General features: G+C 34.8%; 1 pseudogene; it reads left to right on the top strand.

Moving 5' to 3' along the window:
- The first annotated feature begins 13753 nt into the window (after positions 1-13753).
- Positions 13754-17098, top strand: LOC120175805 (annotated as a pseudogene).
- Positions 17099-18606: the final 1508 nt, after the last annotated feature.

The raw sequence follows: 18606 nt of genomic DNA, 5'->3' as shown, positions 1-18606 counted from the left end.
ATTCAAAGTGGCACAAATGAATTAATATTTAAATTTGGAAAATTAAGAATCCTAATTTAATTAAAAGTAGAGAACTTTATTAAAGTAGATTTTTAGTCAATTTAGTTTTCCTTTGTAATAAAGTATTTATACCTATAAATAGATACTAAGGGTAAGAGTTAGATATCAACTTTTCTTTCAATGAAATCCTATTGTATTTTCTTCCTTTATATTAGTGAAATTCTTCTCCCATGTCCGTGTTTTTTTTACCCTTTTGAGGTTTGCATGTAAATCTTAGTGTTCTTTATTTTTTTATCGCATTTATTTTTTTGCCAATAATCGTTCCGATTATAGTCTCCGGACCACAACGAGCCTTTAACTTGTTTCTTTCTTTCTTTTCAGACAACTGAATATTTTGGAATCTAGTTCGACGCTTAAAGGATCAAAGATTTAATTTTTAGTATTTATTACGTACCATGCTTCCTCTATTATTTTATTTATCATGCCATGATAATAGTTTGTAATTATCATTAATATTTATGTTCTTTCGATTTATTTGTATGTTTTCTAGACTTGCATGTTTTTCTACACGATTTTCACAACTCAATTTTTGAGTTTTTATTTTATTTTTTGAGACGATGGAGCTTTTAAATTATTTGTTGTAGCATTATGCTCCTTATGAGAGTGGCATTGTATGCTCTACGACTTGGGAATTTTGCATTGATCCAAATGAAAAGCTTTTTTTGCGTTGAAAAAAATGGTACTACAAGAGCTTTCAGACATGTTTATAGCTAGCTACGAATTTGTGCATTATCAAATTTGCAATTGTAAACAACATCGGTGTGTATATTATATATTTAAATAGTTGTAATCACCAATTTTCAAAATAAAAAGTCAAAAAAAATAGCTTACCCACTACACCTGCTCCCACCATCCTTGTTTCCTGTAGAAATTTGCGCAGGATCAATTTGTAATTTTTTTATGCTAAAATTATGTAAAGTTTAGCTATAAAAGCCGAACAAAATTGTATGGGGGGATTCGAATAGAAAATGATAGTGGAAATTGTAAGGTTTTTTCCCCTCTGATTTGAAGAGATTGAAATACAAGCAGATTAAAGGGTAAAATCTTTTTTTAATTTTCGTACTCAAATACTCATTTTATTTTTTTTACTCTGCTATTTCGAGAAAATACAAAAATAAATTAGAAGAAGAGAATGATTTACCTTGAGTCTGTGCTGCTCCTCGGTGAATCGGGTCGTATGGGGGGTTGATAAGGTTGGGTTAGTATAGTCTAAGCAGCAGAGTCGCCGCATGTGGTGGCTCGGTTTTAGGTTTAATACCATTCGGTCGAGGCAGACGAAGGGCTAGGCTGGGTTTTCGGTGAGGTCTGTTAGTGAGGGGTTTTATTACTTTGAGGGTGGACACACGAGAGAAGGACCACTCATGTAGGGTGGCCGTGACGGTGAGGTTTTGGTTTTCTTGGTGAATGGCTGCCATGGATCGTGGTTTGAGAGAAGAAGAAAGGGAAATAAGAGTTAGGGTTGGGGTTTTCGGGCAGAAATGAGATATAGAAAGGGGGAAGTTTTGATATTTTAGGATTTTTGGGTAAACCATGCTAAGGTCCCTAGACCTTTAGCGTGTTTTGCATTCTGGCCACTAGTTTAGGGTTAATCGATCCTTAGGTCCCTTCTAGTTTAGCGTGTTTTGTGATTTGGTCCCTAGTTTCTTTTATTTTACATGATTTGCGAATTGGATACTTGGGTTTGTATTATTTTAATTTAGTCCTCTATTGTATGTATTATTTTTTCTGTTTGAAATGGGGTACTGATGTTTATGCAATTCCATTTTAGTCCTATATTTATGGTTTTATTACAATTCTAGTGCTCCTGTTATGTGATTTTCTTGTTTCATGCCATGATATTTGTTTTTATTAATGTTTATAATCTTAAAATTATTTTTCACTCATTTTTGTCACTAAGATATTAATGAATGCATATGTATGTTGTTTATTTGTACCATTAAAGTATGTTTTATGTTTTAGGTATTTATTTTACTTATATTATTTATATATTACTTTATTATACACATAATATTGTATATAGAGCATGATAAATATTATATTTTTCATTTTCATTATATTTTAGAATAAATATTATGTTCTACGTTTAATATCATATTTAGAAAATATGTATCGATTTATAAAGTAAAATAAAGTTAAAAATAACCTTAAAATTGTTTTTAATTCATAGGTGTATTTATTTATTTTTCTTTAAATATATCAATGTATCATATTTTAAAAATAACTTTAGACTTTTAAATCTTTCAGAGCCCGATATTTTAATTCTCTGACTTTTTAGTCCCCGAATTTCGGTTAGAATTTTAGTTTTGACATAATTAAATAGGTTAAATAGAGTCTCCATTTTAGCATAGATTTTAAACTACTCTTATAATTTAGGGGATAATTCGAGTCGGCCCTCGCATAAACGCTCGAGGGATCATCTCGGTTATTCGATTCAGTAATTAATTAAAATCAAATAGGATTAATCTTAGAGCCTACATTTTTTAGATTAGAGCCTACATTTTTTAGATTTGAGCCTCTAGGTTCTTTAATTTTCATAATTTGACACCGTAGGTTAGAAAAAGCCTTAATTTATTTTTAGTATAATTAGGATTAAATAAAATTTCGCTTGATTGCATTGTTTTTAAAAAACTTAAGGCACTGTTCACTTATTAAGGAGTTAATAATATATTCTTCGCGATCGTGTTCAGGGGGTGACTACTGGTAATTCCCTAAATAAGCCAAAATCCTTTTCAAAACCGCATCATGTTTCTTCTAAAAATGAGGCAATGTTCGATTATTGGGCACAATACATGATCTTCCGCATTTACACTCGCAGGCGAATGCTATCGATCTTAATAAATGAATACCCTCTTCAATTTTGCATCCTTAATGATTTTTAAATTAAATAAAGATCGAACTTAAATTTTTTGATTTTAAATATAGGGTAACCAACTAGGTACCAATTTTTGGGCACTTGTGGGGGTGCTAATCCTTCCCCACGCATAACTGACTCTTGAACCTGATTTCTGGATTTTTCGCAGACCCTAAATCTCGGTATTTTATTAAAATAAAATGTTTTATTAAAATCACCCAGTTTTTATGGTGTTCCAATCTCACCTTAAATGATTGGTGGCGACTCTTCACATTTCGAAACACTTTTCAAAGATAAAACCCCTGAGTCGGTATCGGTCTTTTCCCCGCCCGGGCAAAAAACGGTGTTGACAGCTTGGCGACCCCGCTAGGAAATTTTGTTTTTAAAACAAATTGAGAGTTGAGCCACGAGTTGGTTACCCTATATTTATTATTTGGAAATTACGAGTTCGATCTTGTTTAATTTATGGTTCATTATGTTGTTTCAAAAAAAAGATATTCTCTCTGATTAATGCTTACACTTTTGTGGAATTATTTAGGATTGTTGCATATCATAGCTCAGAACCCGAGCTTTAACCCGATTTACCTAAGTAGAGAGAAACGTTACACCTCACGAGGAGCATTAGGCTTCCTTATGTGGGTCTGACAAAGTACATTTGGAACGCATCCTAAGTTGCCTATCCGGATATCAGATCTAAGGTATGATTTTAGTGGTGTGATCCCCTGAGCTAAACCCGATTCACAAGTCTGTAATGGGCTAGAATCAAGGGGCAACCTTTGCAGGTTGTAAAGATGGCTCGGACACCTTTGCTAGAACCCCAACCTCATTTAGAGAATTTAGTAAGCCTACCCCGCTAGAGCCATATGGATATCCTAGGAGAACTAGAACGCATGCGGTTAGGATTATTAATTTCCTTTGTATGCTTTATTTTTCAGTCTCAACTTTGAGTCATATTTATTTATTTTTGCTAAGTTTACATTTCTGGACTAATCATTTCAACTAACTTGATTCTTTTTGTTTTGATTCTACTAACATTGGTTTCATTTTGTCTGCTCTTATTGCATTTTTGCGTGAACATGACATATCATTCAAAGGTATTGATCCCTAAATAACTGATCATTTAGAAGGTTCTTGAAAAACAATGCCACATAAATGCCTTTCTCTGGGATCAGTAGAATTTTGAAGATGCTCCACGTAGATCGAGCAACGTCGAGAGGGAATCCACCTATCAAAGAGACAAGCCAGACATCTACCCGTTGAGGTAACAGGTTGAACTCAAGACGATTCGATGCTGAAGCCAACAGTTTAAGATCATGAACCAGATTGAAAGACTTCTGAAAGTGGGAGATGAAGTGGAAGCTTTGAAGATGATGCAGTACCCAGATGCTCGCAGGAGCCAGGCGACTTATAGATAGACTAGATCTTCACTTCCCCAGTGTACCGAGACATTGTCGATTTTTTGAGAATTGTTCTAGGAACAATTATCTTGGGATCAATTCCTTGTTGCATTTCGCATTTTGCACTCTCATTTTTGCATTTACATGTGCATCTTTGCATTAGCATAAATACATTATACATTACATGGTATACATTGCATCTCAATATGCATTAATCACGGATCCCAAGAGTAACTCGCAAAAAATCTTATGATAAGGGTTTTGAGGAGAGATAAAGCCACCCCATTCGTTACTAGAAAAAAATTTAAAGATATGGACGTGACGCTATCACCGTATGAAGTTTAAGGCATGTCGTCGAGATCCGTGGGGCTTCTGAGAAACAGGGCCCAGATTTTGTTTGACCCAGGGGTATTGACCTTTAACTCGTAATGAGACATTATGGGGCCAATTACCAAGAAATTCTTCCACCCACAATGAAACCTTGTTTCACTGACCTTGTCTTGTTTGAAATTGTTTTTGTTCTTTCCATACTTGATAAATATTATGTTTTTTTATATTATGAGCAATAAATCAAGTTTTAATCTTATAATTCTTTGAATATCAAATGAATTAAAGGTTCTTTTACTACTTCATTAATTATAGATCTTTGACAAGTTGCAAGATTAGACCTTTCATACCCTATCCAAAGCCGAACACCCTTATTTGTTTCCTTACACGGCATGTGCTCATTACCAAAAGACTAAACCTTGATATCACTTCCCGGAAACAATAAAGTCATGCCCTTATCTCCCGATGCACCAAAACCTGTACTTTTACCTTCCCAGACAGAAATAACCTTTTCATAACATTACCTTTTTCAGAATAACGACTTTAAAGTCACACCTTTCCCTTCCTAGACATAGAACCAACATTCATTTCCCAACCTGAATAAATCCTGGGGGTATGACGAGAACCTTTCCTACAAGAAAGATAATATGAAGAATTGCGGATCAAGTTATTGCAAGAGAATTCAAATAATTGGAGCATACTGGGAGCACAGTGAAGAAGAAATAAAGGAAATCATTGAAATAATTCTATCATGCATTAATTTCATTTTTCATGTAAATAAGGTTAATCCTGAATACTCGTCCCCCTGGGATACCTCTTTTACAAAGACTTCCATGTATGAGATAATGAATGGCTTTTTTTCATGTCCTTTCAAATATATGTATATATATCCCTTGTCCCTTTTTGAGCCTATAATATTGTTTCTTCTGATTCAACCTTAACCAAGGATCACCCTTCATACTGGGGGGCAAATGTGAATGACATCTTCTCGCAATTAGTGAAGATCATCAATCCAGATTTCATTACAGAAGCAACTCATGATGAAATAAGGTGAGAAATAACAAGATACCATGAGGTAGACCAAATACAAAGCGCTCGAAAGTTAAATCAAGTTGATAACACAGAGAGAGATAAGAAAAAATATAGGAAAAAAGAAAGTAAAAAAGAGAAAAAGAAAAAAATAAGAAAGAAGAAAATAGACAGATCCAACACTTCAAGACGAATGACTCAAATCAATTCACCCGAAGATCATGAAACATCAAAGAAAAATAAAAAAGAAAGAAAGACACTCGAGTAGATTCAAATCGAGCAAAACCATATTGAAGATGGCAACATGAATTGATCATTGGTTTAATAACCCTTAAACACTTATTTGAGCGTATTTATCCCTTTATTTCATAATCGTGAACCCTAGCCTACATTGCGTGCCTGAAAAGTCCCTTCTAATCATACATAGATTTCTAAGTGGAGAGACTATCTTCATATTTCATTCTACCCCTCAGGGTTAATTTTATTTGCAAAATTAGTTTTCTAAAAATTTTTATGCATGATAGGGAAAAATAATAAAAGGAGGGTTCAAGACGTATAATTTTAGATGACGTCTTGAAACCAAAGGAGGATTCGAGTTGAAAACCTGAAAAGGCAGCTCGAACATGAAGGTTGTCAACCGCTGTATAAAAGAAAAATCTTATAAATCTCTTGATAAAGCATTGCCCAATCCAAAGGCTCTCACGAGGGCTGGAAACCAGTGAACATTTCTAGAAGAGAAGCATGACGGTTGCTTCATCGAATCAATGAATGCCAAAATCAAGAACGCAAGAAGCCAGCCTGAAGCACATTACCTCCCCAAATTAATTTGAAACACATTACCTTCCCAAGTCAGCCTGAGCCTTTTATCAGCATTAATCTTTACACTTTTCAAATGTATATAATTTTTGAAGGATTAAAAGAAAATTTGATTTATTTGATATTAAATGAACTTTTTTTTTTACAATTTGTTTTGGTTATGAGCCAGAAAGAAAATGAGAACATTTTTTAATTTTATTCGACATTTTTTTCATATTTCCAAAATAAAACAAAAGAGAAACATTTCAAACAGGACAATTTCAAGTGAAAAAGGTCCTTGAAGCTGATGAGGCTCATTCTGCCTCTAGCGAAGAAGAGAGCAAACGATGCCAGAACAATAAAGCATTTATTGAAAGAAGATAGTTTGAGAGATCATAAGGACTAGAAGATAGAACTTCTAACATTTCATCACGATACTATCAGAAGCAGATGATCACCTTAGTTGAAGGTGACACATATCCCAACTCATGAAAAAAATGAAAGACATTTATGATCACATCTTAAGTGTCCATCTGGTTGTGGAATCGTAAAGAAAAGCCCTCAAGCTATTCAATAACATTGTTGATTAGTGAAACTAGAGTGAAACCATTCGAAATCATGATTTTGGCATAAAAAGAGCCACAAGTACCTGCATTGGGGCATTACCAATACCAGATAGCATAAGATCACAAGTGACATGGTGAATGACCCCTGTCGCTTGGATTACCAGGGTCGAAAGATGAACACAAGAAGAGCTTACCCAGAGAAATGAATTATTCACGTTGCAGTTAGACAAGGACTCTTAAGAAACAATTCTGATTGAAAAATCGAGTCAAAGACGTGTAAGGTGCCCAGTCATCTATCTGATCACAGCAAGAATTCAAAGGAGGAATCACTTCTTCTAGAATCATGTTGAAGAAGCAAGACAAAAGATAGAAGATAAGAGGGACATGATTGTTCCAGAAGATTAGTTTGACCATGCTGACATTAGGCGCAAACTCCATACAAGAGTGATCAAGTGAAGAAAGACTGAGATCTCTATTTTGAAGTCAAAAGATGATTACTGATAAATATTTATGCACATAAGAAAGTCATGCATTAAACATAGATACATATTTCATTCACATTTCATGCATCAATGCATATTTTTGCAGATTTTTCAAGAAAAGCAGAGAAGAAAAATGATAGAATTCAAGGCTTGAATGAAGCGAATTATATTCCGCTTGGCAGAACCTAAAGAATTGAGGAGCCCAATCCAAGAAGAATCATTAATTTGACAGGTTCCTTGATGACAACTAAGAAACTGAGCTTGATTTTCAAGGGTTTCCTGAGGAGTAAGTCATTCGGGCCATCAGTAAGTCTTTCGAGCATGATGCGTAAGTCCTTCGGGCCATCTATAAGTCTTTTGAGCAAGATGATAAGTCATTCAGGCCATCCATAAGACCCCCGAGCAAGATGTTTTCAAATGAGTTTTTGGAAACTAAGTCTGATTTTCACGAATTTCCTGATGATAATCTCAAAAAAAAAAAGATTTTTGTCTCACTTGAGACAATTTTTACTCAAAACAAGTTTTGTCTCTTTTGAGACAGTTTCTCTCAAGACAAAAGCCTGAGACTGTTTCTTTTGAAACAAAGTTTGTCTCTCTTGAGACAGTTTCTCTTGAAACGAGTTTTGTCTCTCTTGAGACAATTTCCCTAGAAACAAATTTTGTCTTGCTTGAGACAGTTTCTCTTGAAACACAAAATCATTGAATATGTTTCTCTTGAAACAAATTTTGTCTCCCTTGAAACAGTTTCTCTTGAAACAAAAATCTTTGAGATCGTTTCCCTTGAAAAAAAATTTGTCTCTCTTGAGACAGTTTCCCTTGAAACACCGATCTTTGAGATCGTTTCCCTTGAAATTAATTTTGTCTCCCTGGAGACAGTTTCTCTTGAAACACAAAAACGTTGATTATGTTTTCCTTTGAAACAAGAAATTTTATTTCACTTGAGATGTTTTTTCTTAAAACCAGCTTCATCTCGCTTGAGACAGTTTTCCTTTAAAACAAAATTCATCTAACTCGAGATGGTTTTTCTTAAAACCAACTTCGTCTTGCTTGAGACAGTTTTCCCTTGAAACAAGAAATTTTGTCTCACTCGAGAAAGCTTATTTTAAAACAGATTTCTTATTCATTTTCATCCAGATGTTGAACATTTGACATGAATTCCAAAGTTAGCAAAGGTTTCATTGCACAATACCTTATTTTTAGAATCGATTCACGTCTTTATTTTTAGAAAAATATGGATCTTAACAAAGATTCGAGAACCTTAGGGTCAATACTTCGGGTACTTAAAACACAATTATTACTGACACATGATACTCTTTTGAATGTTTGAAAATATTCAAAGAAAAGTTAAACCGAGCAACATTTCCGATGGAGAGTTCATAATGAGAAGAACTCATACAACAAGGGAGAAGAAGTTCATAATGAAAAGAACTTGTTCAGCCTTGCATCAATATTTCTGGCGGGGAGTTCATAATAGGGAGAACTCATCTGATGAGGGAGAAGAAGTTCATAATGAGAAGAACTTGTTCAACCTTGGTTCGATTCCATCACAGAATGAGGTGGATCAATATTTTCCAGTGGAGGGTTCATAATGAGAAGAACTCATCCGACAGAGGGAGAAGAAGTTCATAATGAGAAGAACTTGTTCAACCTATCACTCGATTCACGGCATTTCGAATCAGCGACGCCTCGCTTGAGGGATTTACACTTCAAATGGAGAGTTCATAATGAGAAGAACTCATCCAACAAGGGAGAAGAAGTTCATAATGAGAAGAGATTGTTCGACCTATCACTCGATTCACGACATTTTGAATCAGTGATGCCTCGCTTGAGGGATTGACATTTCAAATAGAGAGTTCATAATGAGAAGAACTCTTCCATTAGAGGGAGAAGAAGTTCATAATTAGAAGAACTTGTTCAACCCTTGATCAACATTTCCAGTGGAGAGTTCATAATGAGAAGAACTCGTCCAACGAGGGAGAAGAAGTTCATAATGAGAAGAGCTTGTTCAACCTTGGCTCAACATTTCCAGTGGAGAGTTCATAATGAGAAGAACTCGTCCAACGAGGGAGAAGTAGTTCATAATGAGAAGAGCTTGTTCAACCATGGCTCAACATTTCCAGTGGAGAGTTCATAATGAGAAGAACTCGTCCAATGAAGGAGAAAAAGAACATAATGAGAATAACTTGTTCAACCTTTGATCAATGTTTCCAATGGAGAGTTCATAATGAGAAAAACTCATCCAACGAGGGAGAAATTCATAATGAGAAAAATTTGTTCGACCTTGGAGTGACATTTTCAGAAGAGTTCATAATGAGAAGAACTCGTCCTAAAGAAAAAAGTTCATAATGAGAAGAACTTGATACTTTCAAATCCACCGCAGAAAGAGGTAAACCAACATTTCCAAAAGAATTCATAATGAGAAGAACTCATCCAAATAGAAGAGTGAAAATTTCATAATGAGAAGAACTTAGAACTCAAAACTTCACTGATGGACCAAACAAATGAAAATTGGTGCTTTACGTCTTTGCTCTATTCCTGTTTCACAATAACAACCAAAGAGGGGCAACTGTAATCACCAATTTTCAAAATGAAAAGTCAAAAAAGTAGACACTACACCTGCTCCCACCATCCTTGTTTCCTGCAGAAATTTGCGCAGGATCAATTTGTAATTTTTTTATGTTGAAATTATGTAAAGTTAGGCTATAAAAAGCCAAACAAAAATGTATGGAGGATTTGAACAGAAAACGATAGTGGAAATCGTAAGGCTTTTTCCCTCTGATTTGAAAAGATTGAAATACAAGCAGATTAAAGGGTAAACTCTTTTTTAATTTTCGTACTCAAATACTCATTTTATCTTTTTTTACTCTATGCTATTTCGAGAAAATACCAAAATAAATTAGAAGTATAGAAGGCTTGAGTCTGTGCTGCTCCTCGGTGAATCGGGTCGTATGGGGGGTTGATAAGGTTGGGTTAGTATAGTCTAAGCAACAACGCCGTCGTGTGTGGTGGCTCGGTTTTAGGTTTAATACCTTTCGGTCGAGGCAGATGAAGGGCTAGGCTGGGTTTTCGGTGAGGTCTATTAGTGAGGGGTTTTATTGCTTTGAGGGTGGATGGACGAGAGAAGGACCACCTATGTAGGGTGGCCGTGACAGTGAGATTTTGGTTTCCTTGGTGAATGGTTGCCATGGATCGTGGTTTGAGATAAGAAGAAAGGGAAATGAGAGTTAAGGTTGGGGTTTTCGGGCAGAAATGAAATCTGAAAAGGGTGAAGTGTTGATATTTTAGGATTTTTGGGTAAACCACGCTAAGGTCCTTAGACCTTTAGCGTGTTTCGCATTCTGGCCACTAGTTTAGGGTTAATCGATCCTTAGGTCCCTTCTAGTTTAGTGTGTTTTGTGATTTGGTCCCTAGTTTCTTTTATTTTACATGATTTGCGAATTGGATACTTGGGTTTGTATTATTTTAATTTAGTCCTCTATTGTATGTATTATTTTTTATTCGGAATGGGGTACTGATGTTTATGCAATTCCATTTTAGTCCTATATTTATGGTTTTATTACGATTCTAGTTCTCATGTTATGTGATTTTCTTGTTTCATGACATGATATTTATTTTTATTAATTTTGTACTCTTAAAATTATTTTTCACTCATTTTTGTCACTAAGATATTAATGAATGCATATGTATATTGTTTATTTGTACCATTAAAGTATGTTTTATGTTTTAGGTATTTAGTTTACTTATATTATTATATATTATTTTATTATATACATAATATTGTATGTAGAGCATGATAAATATTATATTTTACATTTTCATTATATTTTAGAATAAATATTATGTTCTACGTTTAATATCATATTTAGAAAATATGTATTGATTTATAAAGTAAAATAAAGTTAAAAATAACCTTAAAATTGTTTTTTAATTCATAGGTGTATTTATTTATTTTTCTTTAAATATCTCAATGTATCATATTTTAAAAATAACCTTAGACTTTTAAATTTTCCAGAGCCCGATATTTTAGTTCTCTAACTTTTTTAGTTTTGAATTTCGGTTAGAATTTTAATTTTGACATAATTAAATAGGTTAAATATAGCCTCCATTTTAGTATAGATTTTAAACTAGGCTTATAATTTAGGGGATAATTCGAGTCGACCCTCGCATAAACGCTCGAGGGACCATCTCGGTTATTCGATTCAATAATTAATTGAAATCAAATAGGATTAATATTATAGCCTATGTTTTTTAGATTTGAGCCCCTAGATTCTTTAATTTTCATAATTTAACACCGCAGGTTAGAAAAAGCCTTAATTTATTTTTAGTATAATTAGGATTAAATAAAATTTTGCTTGATTGCATTGTTTTTAAAAAACTTAAGGCATTGTTCACTTATTAAGGAGTTAATAGTATATCAGCCACGATCGTGCTCAGGGGATGACTACTGATAATCCCCTAAATAAGTCGACATCCTTTTAAAACCGCATCATGTTTCTTCTAAAAACAAGGCAATGTTCGGTTATTAGGAACAATATCTAATCTCCGGTATTTAGGCTCAGGGGCGAATGCTATCGGTCTTAATAAACGAATATCTTTTTCAATTTTACATCCTTAATGATTTTTAAATTAAATAAAGATTGAACTCAAAATTTCTGATTTAAAATATAGGATAACCAACTAGGTACCAATTTTTTGGCACTTGTGGAGGTGCTAATCATTCCCCACGCGTAAATGACTCCCGAACCTGATTTCTGAATTTTTCGTAGACCCAAAACTCGATATTTTTATTAAAATAAAATATTTTATTAAAATCAACTGATTTTTACGGTGTTACAATTTCACCTTAAATGATTGGTGGTAACTCATCACATTTCGAAATACTTTTCAAAGAAAAAACTCCCAAATCGGTATTAATCTTTTCCCGACCCGGGCGAAAAATAATGTCCACAATAACAATACTTTGAATGAATTGACATTTGTCAAAGTGTTTTCAAGTATTATTATTCAATGTAAAACTCCCAAGTCGCAGGGAGCACTATGCGCATCCCATGAGTCGCATACTTCGTTTCCAACCATATCAATTATCTGAGCAAATAATCTAAAAGCAGCATTATCTCAAAAAAAAAAATCTCACGATATAATCTAAAATATTTAGCCTCATTTTCACAGTGGTTTTAACTGAATGACGTGGCTTGTTGACTATTTGACGGGGCATTTGACTCCCCTCTAACCCCATTTCCCTCTATTTCCTTCGTACTGTTTTATCTTCTTTGTTTCTGCTGTAGAAAAAGAATGGAAGCAAGAAAGGCGGGATGGAGAAAAGAAGGAACTATGAATCCGAATGCCATGAAAGATAAGACTCTGTGGTTAGGTCCGGTCCAAATTTTGAGCGGTCTCTGATAGTGAAGTTGGCATCTGGAGGGAAGCAAATAATCCACCCAAAAGAACAAAGTTCATATCAACCCAAAAACACAACATTGACTCGACAAAATTACTTGGACATACTAGTACACAGTGGATCAATCATTTTCAGTAGAGTGACGACCCTTTTCTCTTGGTTTCCTTCATGCGACGTGCACGTGATTGAGAGTGAATGTTGGTTAGCTTCCTGATGGTAAAACCATATTCTTTAACCAGCTTCCTTTTAGTCTGGCGAGAGTTGGCCAAGAAGATCTCGTTAACGTATAAACTCTCGCTTAGAGCGAAACCATCTCTTTCCTCTTCTCTATCTCTTCCTTTCTTCGGGGAAGGTTGTGTTTCGTGACGATAGAAGCTCAGCAGAGCTCGAGATAAAAACCCTAATCTTATGCACAAATGAGTGATGAAGAAGAAAGTGAACTAAGCGTTAAATAATCTGATTCTAGTGAATGATGAAGAAGACAACTCAAGGAGCATAGGTTTTCTTGAAAGCACTGCTCGACAGAGAATTATCGTCTCTGTTAAATGGGAAAAACATATCAGGGCAGGGGTGTAGCTTCAAAAATGATGGCCAATATGTGTTATCGTGAGGGGAAAATGTTGGACCCAGTCGTTCATTGTGCCACATCATCATTCTGTCATTTATTATAAATCAATAATGTTAGTGACTAATTTATTATTTTTGAAATTTTAATGGTGAAAATGAACATGTATTCAAACATCAATGATATTATGTAGTTTACCCAAGTAGTAACTCGGATGACTGTCGTGTCGGTTTTTTGTTCATTACATACTTAAAAAGAAAGCAAAAATTAGAGTAATCTTCATCTTTGGTAAGGCAAAGGCAGGGACATGGAGGTGGAGGAACAAGCCAAGAGAAAGTCAAGAAAGATTTCTTCATCTTCATCCTCTGCTCTTATTAATAATCTTGATGATGGTTGCCTCATGCATATTTTCAGCTTCTTATCTCCCATTCCAGGTTGGGTATTTTATTTTTAAATCAATTTTTTTTCATTGATCTCTGAATGGATTGCTTCATTTGGTTCTGGGTTTGTTTATTTATCTTCAGTTTCGTATTTTTTTCAACTGGGTTTTAAGGAAATTATGTTAATTTTAGTCAATCATTGGTTTTCGTTTCATAGGAGGTAGACTTTTAGGGTGTATATGAATGAAGCAATTTTATTACTTTTAGGCATTTTTATGTTGGCGATAAGAAATTAGTGTTATTTTTAGATTAATTGGAAGTGAACTGAAGGTTAATTCTAGCCAGTTTAGGTATAATAATATTTATTGGGAAGTTGACTTTGTTGAGCTCAGTTCTTTTTCCAAGTTCTGATGATTCTTATGATGTAATGTATTTGATTCTGATAATTCTTGTTTGTGCTTGGTAATTGGTTTAGATTAAGAACCTGAGCTTTCATTTTGGTTTCCAGTCCCTAATACCCGGATTTTGGGTCGTTGGATTCAGAACGCTGCCAATATTCACAAAACCTACAATCTCTAACTCACTTCACTTCCATTCTATTGACGATTCCGTCGGTTTTTTTTTTTTTTGTACCTGCCAATCTCTAGTTCTTGCCACCTTAGAAATGAACTTGGATATCCTTCATGCGATGCATGGGCCATGGAGTAATATGTACTTACTCGGTTTCTCCTTATTGAAAGATGTCCCGTGCTCTTTGGGGCTTTGACTACTTATTCTAAAGTGGAGGGCTGGAGGCTTAGCAAAACTTGACCTGCCCCTGAAATGGTGGCTGCAATGTTGGGATATATATGTTATAAAAAAAATTTCTTTTATTGAAGAAATCCAAATTAGTGGTATTCTTGTATAATAATGTAGTGCTAATGGTAGGATATTTAGTTGTTTTGCAAGAGAACAAGACACTAGTGAGGTTAAAAGGTATGAAAAAACGGTTTCGTGTAATTTGCTTTGAAATCGCATTCTTATTGCTGCTTTTTTCTTTCTCTTCATTCTTTGAGAATGATCTCCGGATTGGTGTTCAGAGGTTTCACATTCTAGCGTCTTGAAAGCTTTTTAGTAGGCATGGTCATTTCTGATTCTTTTTAATCCCATTACCAAGTACAATCCCTTTCACATAATGCTATTGAGTTGCAGATCGGTATAACACCGCCCTCGTTTGCCACAGATGGTGTTATTTGGCTTGCCACCCTCGACTGTGGCTGCGAGTCGATAGATCCATGAAGGAGTTTTCTGAACGCGGTGTTTTCCCTAACATTGAAGAAGCTGTGTCTGCAGCCAGGTATATAAATAAAACTACTATTTCTAAGTTGTGGTTTGGTGATTATATGGTATATTAATAAGACCTTTATCTTCAAACTCTCCATTTCAGAACTGGTGACACTATTTTAATCGCAGCTGGTGGCAGTCATCTCGCTTCTAATATTCAGATTAAAAGGCCGCTCTGCCTGGTATGTCTTTAGGAGTCTGTAAAAGTTAATTATATATAAATTGCTTGGCTTATATTTATCTTTGGAATATGAATTTTTGGGATAAAAACTCGTGTCCTACACCCATGGCTGGCTTATATCCGTACATGATTATGGAACTGTTACCATCTAAGTACCCTTTATATACATGGAAAAACTTTTAAAAGTTGAGCATACCTATGGTTGACAAATTTCCATATCAGACACACTCGAGTCTGAGTAACATTCCTCCTTCGAATGTGCTGTCCGATATAGTACTCTCTTTTAATACCAAAACCATTATTTTTGGTAATAGAGACTTTAATTTCTTTCTCATATCATTATTTTAGTCCCTCTTTAGTTGGTACACATTTCATCTTATTTTAATGCATATGATATTTATTATATAATATAAAATGCAATTAATCGCATTGGTATTATTTGAAATACAGTTCCATACTATTTATACACCAAATATTTTGTTATAATATATATGATCACAGAAAGCCTAAAGGGTAAGTCCTTTATAGCTTTAGTTTTTCCTTCAAAAGATGTATAAATGTATCGAGATGAAATATAGGCCTAGAAGCCCCTATTCGATTCTGTTATCGTGACTTGGGTAATTTTCAGACTACTGCTACCTACCAACTTTTCATCCCTTTTGGATAAATTATAGGTGCTTCTCGTTATTTTCTGTCAGGAGAATTTAGGGTTTAGGATTCTAGTAATGATATCCTAAAATGGATGTTAAGACCATGTTTAAGCTACTTGGAACCATCTGTAGGATATAATTCTCTTAATGGTCTCTTTCCCCATCCCCTACTCAGTGCTACGAGTTAAGAGACGCCGAGGCCATGAGTAGATAATGAGTATTGAACTTCTAGTTATTATTGTAGCAAAAGTTCTTTATTTTGTCGCACTTTTATCTCAACTTACTTTCTTCAGATCGGTGGAGGTGAGCTTCCTGATGAAACAACTATCGTCTGTTTGTGAGGTTCGGACAGGTTTGCACAATTTCTGATATGTTTTTACCTCATATTAAATGGTGATTTGTTGAGAGGTTTCTCCATGTTGTTGGAAATCCGCATCTACGCGATTAAGAGTGGATTGGTCGGAATCTTTTCTTTCTTGAGATCTATAACAAAACTTAAACAGTAAATCGTATTTCTGGCTGCTATGAATGAATACAGAAATTTAACAATCTGGAGATCGCTCTCACTAGGTCACATTTACCCTTTTTTTCTTTTCCCTTTATCGAGAGAAACAACCATGCGAATGTGCTGTTCATTTTGATGGAGCAGTGCATTGGAGTTTCTATCGACCTGCAAGCTGGCAAACTTATCGGTTAAGGCTGAGCTAGGTTGCTGCTTGGTTCATAGGAGCGGAAGGCTAATTATAGACGGATGCGTACTTAAGTGTGAGTCGAACCCATTGGACTATCTATCATGCCCGATCGTGAGTACAGCTGGTAGCGGGATATTCCCTTCCAGCTTGAAGAGCAATGGAGATAGTGTTTCTGTATCTCACACTCGAATCGAAGGAGGTGCAAAGGCTGTTTTGACCAGTGGAGATCTAGAACTACAGCGAGTTCGGGTGATTTATGCTCGAACTTGTCTGTATTTCTGGTTTGATGTTGATTGTAAATAACTGGATTGAATCGGATCAGATCATCATCCTTTCTGTCAGTTACATTGTGCAGGTTAGGGAAATTATTTTAATTCCTAAATAGTGTTTATGTAGGATCAAAATCTAATGTAACCATAGCCAATGTCGTTGTATGTTATCTATTTCATGTTCACATCAGACCAAGTGATTGATTTTTCTCTTATTAATAAATCTTTTTCTCAGATTGGACTATTTGATGGGTTTGGTCCATTTACGATAGAGTTTTGGACACAATGTGAAGACAATTATCTTCATTTTACTTTTATATTTTTGATATTTTAAGTATTTGATGTTAATAGTGTTTGTAAAAGAAAGTCACTAACACTGACTCAAAGAAGTCTTTTATATATGAAGTTTAAGATAAAAAGTCTTTATTGAAAAATAAAAAAACCATTAAATCTTGGGTAAATTACTTGTTTAATACCAAAACGGATAGTTTTAGTCCATTTTCTGTAAACTAACATATTCGGACAACGTTAAGGGGATATGATTTTCCAAATTGAGCATGCTCTTGTTGGACGTATCCAACACCTACCAGAGTCCAAGCAACCTGCGGAGTAGAAGTACTAGGATGACTGCAAAGAAGCTGCAACTAAAGAGGCAATAACAAACTTGATTCGAGCAACCTTCGAAGTAGAAGCAACTGCTGCAAACAAATAAGCTAAAAGTCATAAATGAAAATGCATTACTGCAGAAGAGATCGTACGATTGATCAACTTCACTGTTCGTATAAATTTGTATTAACCATGCAGTGCAGAGTCCCCTTGACTCTCTACAGATGCAAGAAGTTAAGGAGCCTTATTATATAACCAGTAAAATGGAACACTGCATCAGCCGCTCTAAATAACCATGATCTGATTCTGATTAGGTTTCCGGTCACAAAATCTAAACATGAACACGGTGGCACAGAACTTTTCGCAAAATATAAACAATGTTTCTCTGCATAACCTATCAATGATGGACAGATGGTATCTCGCAGTTGAATCAAACATTATTGCTGACTGTCAAATAGTTCCTTGTGACCATACCCCAAAAAGTATTGCTACCAGGAGTATGCATTAACTTAAACCACCAGTTTGCCTATTATGTCAGATATTATCAAGGAAGAGTCAGCTTGCGTTGATAAAAAATGAAAGATGGTAACATACCTCCAAAATATGGAGTTATCTTCTAAGAAAACTAGTAATATTACAAATATAAAACCATCGAACATTAGGGATGGCGAAACATAAAACGTGTCGAACAAAAAAGCATCGTTCACCCCCGATAGAGCAGCTATGGGTGTACATGGCCCTTAAGAATTCTAATGAATGAAAAATAGTTCAGTACATATCCGTGAAAGAACATGGAAAGATAGCCTAAAAGGTAGGAAGAGCATTCCTATCTTATACAGCATTCACAGCTGATTATAGAAATGAAAAAACAAAGCTAGGATGCCATTTATCTAAAGTCATTCACCAAATCACCAGTGCCTTACTTGAGAACCACCTCCCTTGTTTTTTCCAAAGAAGGTATTCTTGGGTTTCGGTAGCTCGTGAATGTCCATCACTTGTACCGTTCCTTGCTTTTTGGCTTCAAAAAACACACAA

This window comes from Hibiscus syriacus, unplaced genomic scaffold (genome assembly GCF_006381635.1).
Source record: "Hibiscus syriacus cultivar Baekdansim isolate YM2019G1 unplaced genomic scaffold, ASM638163v2 tig00112215_pilon, whole genome shotgun sequence".
In the NCBI taxonomy this organism is placed as follows: domain Eukaryota; kingdom Viridiplantae; phylum Streptophyta; class Magnoliopsida; order Malvales; family Malvaceae; genus Hibiscus; species Hibiscus syriacus.
The sequence above is the reverse complement of the archived record's forward strand: the minus strand, read 5'-3'. Positions and strand labels throughout refer to the sequence as shown.